Source organism: Protopterus annectens, chromosome 11.part0, assembly GCF_019279795.1.
Source record: "Protopterus annectens isolate FY-2018-M chromosome 11.part0, PAN1.0, whole genome shotgun sequence".
NCBI lineage: Eukaryota > Metazoa > Chordata > Ceratodontiformes > Protopteridae > Protopterus > Protopterus annectens.
Window position 1 is genome coordinate 168,086,986 of NC_056745.1, and position 13,050 is coordinate 168,100,035.

Genomic DNA, 13,050 nt, shown 5'->3' on the forward strand with positions numbered 1-13,050 from the left:
TCCAATCAATATTAAAGTCGCCTAGTAGTATTGTTTCTTGAAGGAGATTAATTGAAAACCAGTTTAGTAGGTCTTCTAATATGGAGGAATTGTTGCCTGGGGAAGATAAGTGCAGATAATATTAATAGTTTTGTGTGAGTTTAGGAGAGTTTGGAAATAATCAGTTCAACATTAGAGTCATGTGGTGGGGTAAGGGCTGATTTACTTATTTCCAGTCCAGTTTTGAAGAGTATAGCTACTCCTCCACCTTTTTGTTAAGACGATCTTGTCTTAGGATGTTATAGCCAGGGGATAATTTGTTATCTTTTATTGTGGGTTTCAGCCAGGTTTCAGTAAGACAGAGAATGTCAAACTGTTGGACTTCTAGTAGGGCATGAAGAGCAGGAAGTTTGTTACATATGCTACGGATGTTAAGATGAGCTATTGTGAGAGATTTGGGAGGTTTAGTTTGTGGTGTAGACATAGGTTTCATAGTTTGGGAATTAGGGGATGGTATGTCTGTGTTTGGGCCTGGGTTGGGGTGTATGTCCCCATCAATTAATGATAAACCATGAATAAGGTTAGTTAGTTGTGAGGTTTTGATGCTGTGCAAGTGTTTTGTGAGTCGAAGAATAAGGTATTTGATGTGTGAGAGACGATGATATTTAGGTTCAAGATATGAGTTGCTGTATATGGGACTGTGATGGGTTGTGAGTGTAGTTGGGGGGGTAGCTAGGGTATGTTTGTGTGGAGTACAAAAGGTAGGATTTAAAGGTTGCTCATAGTAGGTTATGAGGTAGGTAGAGGTAAAAATAGTTAGAAGAGTTAGTAGTAGGAGAGGAAGGTGAGTGTAGGACATGTTGAGATGAGTGGGGATTGTATATAGTAGGTATGTGTTCAGAGAGGGAAAGGGTGGGTGTGGGATTGGACTGCTATGGAGTGGGTGGAGAGAAGAATATGTTCTGATTGGCTAGGGAATGTGGTGGGTGTGGTTATGCGGGGATAAATGGAGAGGTCCCAGGGGCGGGTGGGATATGGGGGCAGGGAGGGGAGCGGAGTGAGCCCGAAGGGCGAACGGAGCGGGCAGCGCCAAAGGAGTAGGAAATTGCTGAGAGGAAACAATCAGCCAGGTATAATAACAGCAGGTAACAACGGCAGATCAGTAGTCAGGATTCAGAAAAATGAATACTAGTTGTATAAATCCAAATACAGCAAAAAGTAAGTATTACTTTACAAATCTGAACACTTTTAAAAGAAATTCCTGAGGTCTAATGGCTTACCAGTTAGCAGAATGTAATTTCTGAAGAGCACTTGTGTCCTGGTGGGAGACTAGAGATTTAAAGATGGCTCCATGCTCAGCAGGATACTAATATAGACTTTGTATTGGGGAGGGAGATAGCACAAGGGGTGTAAACCAGGTGGAATGCAAAGAAACCAGAGAGGCAATCAGTGGAAATGAGTGAAGGCCTCAGAGAGGGTAAGTAATAATTCAAACTACCTGTAAAGTGAAGGAGAGAAGAGACAGCAAAGTTTATTAAGGTTGGGAGTGTGTCTTTACATTGACTTGCTGATTAGTAACCAGTTTGTGCACAGATTAGAGTAGGGAGATACATTAGCAATGATAGAGATGCAAATAAGCAGGTGATCCTCCAAGTGATACAAACTAAGGCAGAAAGAACTGAGAGGGCTGCTTGATGGTTAATTTAATTTAGTCACAGGGATGTGAATTAAAATCTATACTGTCTACTGGACAGTTAGGATTACTGTACTATCGCGGGGGGGGGGGACACAAGGCTACAACAGTCAGTTTTATAAGCAAGCTGAGAACTACTAAGAAATACTGCTAATGTAATAGCTTCACTCTCATAAAACATACAAGTAGAATGCCTGGGTGGACTGACCCTGCTCTCGAAGCTCAAAATGTATCTCCTTGTTTAGTTTACAATACTCATTCCTTCTTACACTGTATAGCTGGAGTGGTAGCCACAGACTGCAGATTTGCCTGAGTGTGCTCCTGCTCTCGAAGCTCAAAATGTATCTCCTTGTTTAGTTTACAATACTCATTCCTTCTTACACTGTATAGCTGGAGTGGTAGCCACAGACTGCAGATTTGCCTGAGTGTGCTACTGTATAGCTGGAGTGGTAGCCACAGACTGCAGATTTGCCTGAGTGTGCTCCTGCTCTCGAAGCTCAAAATGTATCTCCTTGTTTAGTTTACAATACTCATTCCTTCTTACACTGTATAGCTGGAGTGGTAGCCACAGACTGCAGATTTGCCTGAGTGTGCTCCTGCTCTCGAAGCTCAAAATGTATCTCCTTGTTTAGTTTACAATACTCATTCCTTCTTACACTGTATAGCTGGAGTGGTAGCCACAGACTGATATATATACATATATATATATATATATATATATATATATATATATATATATATATATATATATATATATATACATACACATACATACATACATACACACATGCACGCAATCTTATTTTATTTAGAAACCTTAAAATGAAAGGTTGCTGTCATTAGGCAACTGACAGAATACTATACCGCTTTTGGCATGTATCAGCTTGGAGTCTCCGGCATTTGGAGGTCGGCAATGTGAAGTTTCGCTGATGTGAAACTTCATGCTTTTCGGCTTGGTGTTGTGAATATCAGTCTACTGAGATTACTGAGATTTTGGTACTCTCAAGTAGACCTATACATACATATATTTATATATATTTATACATATTTACATATTAGATACAGATATTTTGTGTGACTGTGTGATAAAATGAGACATATTGCAAAAAGTAAGCAGTGTAGAAAACTGCCACCTCCATGAAATGCTTCCCTGATCTCATAGCTTTGTTCTGCCTTGCTGGAGTGATGCAGGTCTGTTGAGTGGAGTATACCTACATGGCACAGGAAGTTACATCAGGATCACTGTTCCATATATAGAATACTACCCTAGGGAGAGGAAATGTGATTTTTAAGTAGCCATGTTAATGAGCCACATTAGTTATGTTTTAGTCTGCAGCTAACCAAACCCAGAAAAATAGTGCATGATGTACCCTAAATGACAGCCAGCTCCACAATGCACCATGCACTTTGGCTGAACTACTACAGGCATGAGAGGGAGTACTCTGTAATACATGCAGCAGTATATGAAGAACAAATACAAATATGTGTTGGCATGCAGAAGTGAATATGAAACACATGACACACAATTACAGCATGATGTGAGCACATGCAGCTATACCACATGGGTTACACTTCATAATCTCGAATGACTAAAATCTGGAATTTCAGTAACCCGAGACCATGAAGCTGAAAACCAGAATGCTGAAAGTGCATAAGAGTGAATTTGAATATCTCAAATCTTCACTTACGCATTTTCGGTACGTTGCGTGTAGTGTTATGGTGCCTGAAATTGTAGGTGAATGAGTGTTTGTGTGTGTTTTTGTGCATTGTGTGTGTGGGTAAGGGTAGGGAGGTGTAAGTGTGAGTGTTGGATTTGTCAGTGTTTGTGTGTGTGTGATGTGTATTTGTGTATGAGCGGTGGAGGATGCCGTGGTGTGAGGTTTTTTTTTATGTTAGGTGCCATCTCGGAGTTGGTATATATAAGTAGGGGTGTGTGTGTGTGTGTGTGTGGGGGGGGGGTGCAGCCCCCTATATGGGGGTGCATGGGGGGCTTGCCCCCTGCTTATATGTAGTGTAGGGTTGTGTGGTTTGTGTGCTGTGGGTGGAATGGTGTGTGTGTTATGTGGTGTATGATGTATTTATGTTCGTGATTGTGTGATTCGGGATTGTGGGTTTCAGTATTGTGAATGGTTCAACTTTATAGTCTCGGGTTACTGAAATTCGGGATTTCAGTAATTCGAGATTATGAAGTCAAACCACCACATAACATTTAAAGTAGTAAAATATAGATACAGTCATCACCTGTGTATGATTAGGACAATTAAACTGTCTTTCGGCTTTTCCCGGTTAGGGGTCGCCACAGCAGAACTCCGGTCAGCTAATGATTGGCAGTAGAGTTTTACGTGCTGGCTTGCTGGGCCTAATGCACAACCTTCAGTGAAGGAACACCCATTCATGCATGTCGATACACAGAAGATGCTCTAGCTGAGAATCGAACGTGCAATGTCTAACTGTGAGGCGACAACGCTATCGCAGCACCACCACCGCAGTATGATTACAATCACAAAATCACTGCACATCAGACAGCCATAGCCCAGGGCAACAAAACAAAATGTGATGCATGTGTACTGCTCTCTATCTCTATCTGTACTATAGCAATGTTACTGCAAACATATTAGTTTTTCCCTTATAAGTCCTGTAGGTACACTGCTGACATGCAAGTGGAGTGATGCCCAATGCAAAACTGACCCACTGGAGTGAACAGGCTATATCAGTGTACTCTTACAGGACTTTTGGCATCAGGAATAAACTTGTACAATTCCTTGTTAGGCTGTGCTGCTTCCTTAACTGAGATATCCTTCTTTTGAAATTGCTTGAAGCATAATAGCTTGGGATGGCCTGCTACTCCAAGGATATGTTCTCTGGGAATATGCCTCAATGACATATATGAGTTAGAGTTGCATAATACATTTGACAAATTAAATTGCCCTTAGGGGTGTGGCATCACATATTTATTCCCATTCTGAGTGCATAATCAGTTTTAAGGTTGTAAGAAATTATTTATTTTCCTTTAAAGCAGAAGTACTCACTATATTCTAAGTCAAATAAAAACTGAAACAAATACAGTTGTTTTGTAAATGCTGCACCATTCATCATTCAGTTTCTTAATGCATTTAATCATAAATGCCTTTTTGGTATCAGCAAGTTAGCAAAGAAAGGCATAAATCATTTTTTTATTTTTGTTTTTACCATAAAAAAATAAATAAATAAAAGGATGGTAACTGGAATTCTGGGATTCATAGACAAATAAGCAGCTCAAACTGCAACCTGACCTGTAGTTATTCAGATATAGAGTAAGGCTTTTATAGCACTAATAGTTCTAGAAAAGGAGCGTATAGTGAAGTAGGAGGAATAATGGCAAAACTTATGCAGGAAAGACTCCAGTTTGTAATATTAGATAAAATGCAGGCCAGGAAAATAGTGAAAAATGTTACACAGAGGGACAGAAAGAGAGAAAAGGTAACAGGGACAAACAGATTAGGACATAAAGAGAGAAAATGTAACAGGGACAAACAGATTAGCATAAAACACAGACATAGAGAGGCAGATAGGGCCTGTTTTGGCACAAAAAGGTAGGATTAACAGACGATGGGCACAGACCGACAGATAGACAGAGGGTAGATACATGCTAATGGGGAAGAGCACAAAACAAACAGGGTATATGAAATGATATATAAAGCAGGGGATTGCCTGAATGGGGAATAGGACAGGGTACATGTTGGATGCCAGGATGGGCCAGAGACCAACCCACTTAGGAATCAGTCATTTCTGTGCTGATATCATATACAGGGTCTACTTCTAATGACTTCATAGTTGTAATGTCCTGTATTTTGTTGAGACAGGGGAGTAGGGTTTGGAAAGGACAAGAATATGTGTTAGGGTTAGGGTAAGGGTTAGATGAGAGGATAAGTTTTGTATGCTTGTGTGTGAGTGTGTGTATTTTAGGGCTAGGATCAGGATTAGGTAAGGGGATAGACGTAGCATTGGTAGTGTGTGTTTGTGTGTCCAAGTATGCCTTGTGTAGTGGCAGTGTTACTGGAAGGTTTTTTTGTAAGTTAAGGTGTAGGACTAGGGTTGGGAATAGGGGCAGCGTTAGGGTTATCATGCATTACTATGGTGGTGCAGAGGACAAAAATATTAAACTGCCATAATCCCTGGTGTTTCAGCCAGTAGCTTTATGAGGTTTCTGGGGCTTTTAGTGTGTTAACATATATCTACCTATAGAGGGAAAACAACTAGCTTGATATGCTCCTAGTAACAGTATGATAGTAAAAATTTATTACAGGAAAGTGTTTACACCATCACAGAGCTTGCATCCGTAGTTTGTTTCAGTGATGTCAAATGACTTGTTTGAGATACTTTACTGTGCAACATTTTGCATTAAATTTGTTGTTAGCATTTTGTGTTTCAGTTATGTTGTTTTGATTCCTGCTTTAGCAAATCCTGTGGTTTCAATATAAAACAACTCTTAATTTCTTATAGGTGGGAATATGATCAAGTGGATGTGTACATTTGTGTATCTTGGGATGGAAAATTATGTACTGAATTAATTATGTGTATTATACCTGCTGAGTGTTGTTATAGGTTCTGGGACTATGACTTCTAAAGGAGAATTTTGGGCTTAATAATTTCAATCTGTATAAGCAAATACATTTTACATTGCCTTATACATTGCATTTAATTGAAGATAATCTTATCAGTGGTTCAATAGTGATAAATGAGATGCAGTGCTTTATTGCTTTATTTTTTGGATATCTCAAAGTGCAGGTATGTGTGTGATTACATCAGCATGTGGCAATTAAAGAACTGTCGACGATCAAACAGTGAAGTAAAACTCAACAAATACACATTTAGTGGCATGCTCAAAGCAAAGCATCCCTACCAGTCACACACGTAACCCTAATGAGATTAGATTTGTGATACTCAAGAATACATGAAGGAAAAAAAACAATCACATATGCCAGATCCCACATCAAAGGACTCAAATGCATTTACATTGAGAGCGTTGCCTCCAAACTCCCTGACCTATGAAGTGTAACCTCTTAGTCATATGCATTAAGCTGATGATCACACAACTGCAAAATAGTGCAGGGTCCTGTACAAGTATACAGATTATCACTGCGTAGATTGATGGGACTCGCAGTTAATGAACAGTCACAGTCATAAAACAAGTCAACTGAAATCGATAAACCAACTTGCAACTATATTCACACAAGACTGAGCCCATTCCAGAGAAATACAGAATGCCGAATCACTGGAATGGGTTCTACTTTGGGTCTTGGGGGGGAGGGAGGGTAAGTAGAGATCTTATAGCATTTTGTGGTGGACTAAATTGGAGTAGTTGATGAAACTAGGAGCAGTTCATGGTACTGACAGCTGGCCCTCAACCTCTCCCCTCTTCATTAAAGAAAAAAAAGTCATGTATTAAAGTCAGAAAGTCAACTATTATTTTTAAATTAGAAATAATGATCAACTTCCCAACTTTCTGTTTTGCTCCTGGTACTCTGGATTAGGTGCATGCATGGAGTTTCAAGCTAAGCCAAGACAAAAAAATCATCTTGGTCTGGTAATCAGGGTGTTTTCAAAACAGGCTGGCATTGCACTTACTCAACCAGTGCATACAGCTTCTCTTACCTGTTGAGAACATCAGAAATGTCTCTCAAAAAGCATCTCACCAGGCTGCTGTGCAAAGAAAAGTAGAGTCCTTACTATCAGCTCAGGCTGCCTCAGGCGACTTCATCATCCTATCACTGAAAGTGACAGAAGAATGAGTGCAGTGACATGAGCTGGGGAGCAAGTTCATTTAATCATAGTATGTCTTTATAGACACTCTGCCTCCTACTTCCAGCCTGTAGGAAGGTGAGTACTTTCTGTAATGTAATTGGCGCTGGCTCCATCCTGCTAAATGCATATAAGTGTTAGCCTACGAAACTATCCATGCTGAGGATTGAAGTTTACTCATAATGCAATTGGGTGATTCAAACTCTTGCGCAGCATATATTCCTTACTAAGAAGCAGATTTTCTGCCTGACTCAAACACAAGGGAACTGTAATACTAGGTCTAATGTGTTTTTCTCCTTTGGATCCATCGACATAGCACACTAAGAGTATGTCCTGTCTACCCTCGGCTTTGTCCCTGGTGCGACTAAACTATTGGCTTTTTAGCTAAAACGCTGAATGTAGGCAAAGCTATGCACCTGCTACTGTGTTTGTCTGATAATAATGCTTAAGCGTTAGACCTACCCACGTGTTCCTCGGCATAATATTAATGTTCACATTATTTGGCTCCCCTCTAACATGAATGGCATTGTAATATTTTTTAACTCTTGTTGCAACGCAGTCATGTGCATTGGAAAGGGAAATGCGTAAATGCTTTGTGCCTATCCTCCTGAAGGCATTCTACCTAATGCTGATAACTAGCTACAATGATTTAACTGTAACTGCTTTAATTTTTACTTTATAAATGCCTACTCCCTAACTGCAATGTTTTAAAACTAAGCTGCCTTGTTAACTAAGGAAAATGTTCATGTCTCTGTGCCTGCAGTGTTTTATATTAAGCTGTATTGTTTAATTGTTAAAGTAAATGTTCATGTCACTGTGCTTAGTTCAAGAAGACATTTCACCTGTTGTTGATATCTTATGTTTTGAACCAGCATTGCTGTTAATTTGTTGACTATCCTACATCCATTCCAGTTACTCACTGTGTGTTCTTTTTAACAAACATCTCCCTTTATTTTGTTTTCCCCAGCTGTTCATACTACCTTTACCTAATCTTGTCTGCTACTGATCGTGCCCCGCTGGACATCCAAGACCAACAAAATTCAACTACCATACCCTGTTTGTCCTAGTCCATCCTGGGAAACCAAAGTATTCCTTGAACTGTACTCCAAGATAACTAAAGAAAGTATGTCAACTGAGATTCTACCTCCCTCCACATGTATATGATATTGTTGACTAACTTTCTAGGTCTGTAGTGTAAACCCACCAGAATAGCCAGCAGCCATACCCTCCCTCTGTTTTGCTTTCTTCTACTCTGTACTCCCCCACCCATGTTATCCTAACCTTTTAGTAGCAATATTTTCTACAAGCCTTCCTTTCTGATTTTCGTATTACCTCCGGCTTTCTCCTGTGGTCACCACTCTGTGCTATGTCAGGTTTTGACCACTCGATGGCAGTCTTTACCTGTCTCTGATGCCCTCTCTCACTATTTTCCACTTATAGAATTAAAACCCTTAGTTTTTCACTCCCCTCTTCTTCTTCACTCATATCCTAGTCCGTATTCATCCTAAAGCCTCTCTATTTGTTTTGCAAACATCCACATAACCCTTCCTCTACCACCCCTGCTTATCTTCCTCTATCCGTACTCTCAACTTTACTGATTGTTTTTCTCACCATCCTGCTGTGTCTGTCCTTTGGGTCTACCCTGTAACACTTCCTCTACCCTACCCCAAATCTCACCCACCCAAGTACACTTACATTTATTCTAACCCTATATCTCCTCCCCTTCCCCTAAGCCAATCCTATCCCTACTCCTCCCCCTCCCAGCATCCGTCAATTAACTAATCCCTCCCCCTCTGTAGCCTTCTCCTTCCTGTACTCAGCTATACTCCTATTCCCTATCACTTAACAACTCCTCTATCATCCTGCTACATCCTCCAGACTTACTCTACCCTAATTAAGAATGACTCCTCCACTTCCACAGACATGTCTTATTTCCTCTATAAGCATGCATCTCCTAACAAATGTCTTCAATGCCACCTCCTATTCCTCTTTCAAACTACCCACTTCTTTCCCCCTACCTCTACTACTCTGCCCCATCCCAACCTCATCACTTCCCACTTTCAAAACATATCCCGCTCACTAGTACAACCTAACCCACTTCACTATTTTAAGCTAAAACTTCTAGCTTATTCAACAAAGCATCATACACCAAAAGTGAAGTTTTTCTTCCCACAAATTATAAGTTGCAAACCAAAGGTCCTGCTTCCCTCTTACTCGAATTGGCTTGTCCTAGCAGGAGACATTCACCGCAACCCTGGACCAAAGACAAATAGCAATCAGACTCCCCCTATCTCTCCAAATAGTTCCAACCACAAATACTTCAAGCTACTTACCATTAACACCCACAGTGTAAAAAACAAAATAGCACTCTTCCACGCTTGGCTAAACCATACTACACCAGATATAGTAGCAGTCTCAGAGACATGGCTACAACCCCACATTACTGACTCTGAGTTTTTACCCCCTGGCTTTCAAGTACTTAGATGTGACCACCAAAATAAAAAAGGAGGAGGAGTAGCCTTAATCTATACTAGCCTACTGAATCTCTCTCCTTACCAAAACCCTATTCCTCAGTTCAACAATGCTGAACTAGTCATAGGAATTCTCAAAATGAATAACTATAAAAATATTTGTGTTATGGCCTTCTATATTCCCCTGGAAATAATACTACCACTCTAGAAAACATTCTTCTATGGGCCTCAACTAGCATTAAGCTTGAGACATGCATATTAGGTGATGTGAACATTGACTGGAATAGAATCAATAACAACAATCCCTCCCTATTGATCAATCTTTTTAATTTCACTCAACTAATAAATGGCATTACCAGACCTAATAGAAACAACCCTCCAGGGTCCACTCTGGACTGGATCTTAGTCTCCCACCCTAATAAAATCTTACACTCTGGTTTATTACCAGACACCATGAGTGACCATCTCCCAACCATCATTCACCGAGCTACCCACTCCTCTCCTCACCAACAGCAATATACCCATACTCATAATCTTACAAATTTTAACCCTTCTATATTCTCCGAAACCCTTAAACTAATGAATTGGGACAACCGAAAAACTCTTCCACTAGATAAAGCCATAGACTACTTCAATACGATCTTCCTAAGCATCCTAAACACCCAAGTCTCACCTAGAACAAAACAAATAAAACCTAACTCCGCGCCATGGCTAACAAAAGACACCAAAGCACTTATGCTAAAAAGAGACAAAACCTGGAAACTTTACGACAAAAATAAACACCCTGTTACCCTCCAAAAATATAAACAACTTTGCAACCTAACCAAAAAGCACATTACAAAGGATAAAAAATCATATTACATTTAACTATAGTCTACCCACTCCAAAAATCCTAAACAGTTGTGGAACTCCATCAACTCTCTTTTGCACAGTGGTACCAAAACCAATCCCTGTCCTGACAAAAAAAACTGATACAGAAATTGCCACCCTCTTCAACTCCTTCTTTACTAACTGTATAGCTGACCTCAATAAGACCTTCTCCAAACACATCTCCTCCCATCCACTCAATCCAACTTCCCCTTCCTCTCCTCAACCCTCCACTCCCAATACTCCCCCCACTTTTTATCTAAAACCCATCTTAACCTCTTACATCAAAAAGCTTCTCTCCAAACTTAAGCCATGCTCCAACGTCCCTGACAATATTCCCTCACTCTTTCTAAAGCTTGCCGCAGATGGTATCATCATCCCCATCAGCATTCTCATCAATAGATCCATACAGGAATCGTATGTCCCCAAATTGTGGTGTGCTGCATTTATCCTGCCCCTCCACAAAGGAGGAAAAAATAATAACATCTCTAACTTCTGACCCATAGCCATTATTTCCCCAATCTCAAAAATCCTTGAAAAATGCATCTCCCTCCAACTCATGCCCTTCCTCATCAATAATCAACTCCTTACCCCTACCCAACATGGCTTCCATCCTGGTCATAGTACAATAACTGCTTTCCTCTCTTTTTTAGACATAGTAAACCATGCTCGTGACTCTGGAGAAATTATTTCCACCATCCTTCTAGATCTATCCAAGTCATTTGACACCATCTCCCATACCCACCTTCTAAATCACCACTCTAACCTCAATCTCTCTTAAAACTGCCTTACCTGGTTCCACAGTTATCTCTCTAACAGATCCCAGCCTGTGAAATGGCAAACTGGTACCTCAACCTTCCTACCTACCCCAACCGGAGTTCCCCAGGGGTTCATACTCGGACCAATGCTCTTTAATGTATTTATCAATGATTTTCACGCTGCCATTCCTAACACTACAATAGAGCAATATGCAGATGACTCCACTTTAGTCTGCTCTGCTCCTAGTCTCCCTGAGCTCCAGGCAAAAACCCAACTGGCCTTTACAACTACTGAGAACTGGATGCTTCAAAACCATCTCACACTTAATGCCAATAAATCCCAAATCCTTCTTTTCTCTCCCTCAATAACCCTCACGCTTGACAAGCAATCCGATATCATCAGCCATGTCAATTCCACTATAGAAGTGGTCCCTTTTGCTAAACATCTTGGGGTCATTATTGATGAACACCTGAAATTCTATACGCATGTCCAACTAAATATAAAAAAAAAAAAAATCAGAAGCTAGGTATGTTATACAGAAACGCTCACTTTCTCGCTCCATCTACAAGACAAAAATCTAGCCTCTACCTACTTACTACCATCACTATTGTATGGGGTTCCACTTCTACACAATCTTTCTACGACCATCTCCTCAAAACTAGAAATCTGCTACAACAAAATTGCTAAATTTGCTCCACATGCTAAAGTGGCTAGAGCTTCCTAACCACCTTGTCTACCTTCAACTTACTACAGCCCACAAAATAATCTTTAAACCTACTGCATGCCCTGCTCTAACTAATATCTTACCATTCTACACTCCACACAGACCCCTTAGGTCTGCCCAACAAAATCTACTTTCTGTATATAAACCAAAATGTCCCCCTGGGCAGTTTCTCCTATCCTATTCATTAGCCAAAAAATGGAACTCCCTCCCACCCCTGCTAAGAATCACTACAAGCTTTGAACACTTCAAATCCCAGCTCCACTCCCACCTCTCCAAAAATTGGAAATGTAATTGCATTCTTCCTACCTAATTCCTCCTAATGTAACTTATACATGTACTTCCCCATGTACATGCTGTTTTTTTTCTATAATTGCCTCGCTCTGAATCTAACAAATGGATACCATGTAAATATTGTACATAGCTTTCTATCCCCACTCTCTGTTAATTGTGTTCCCCTTTTTTTCCTCTCTTTGTGCACCTTTTCAATTTGCTACAACTCAATATATAATTTTACATTTGGTTTCTAAAACATTTATAATTGTATGTATAATTGCATAAATGTAAAACTCTCCGCTTGTTTTAATTGTATGTAATACGGAGCTTTTCTCCCTGGGCCTCCACTGAAAAGGACCCTCTAGGCCCAGTGGACCTCCCCAGATATCAAACTGGAAATAAATAAATAAATAAATACTACTTAACTTATTTAAGTGTGTGTGTGTGTGTGTGTGTGTGTGTGTGTGTGTGTGTGCGCGTGCATATGTGCGTGTGTGCGTCTA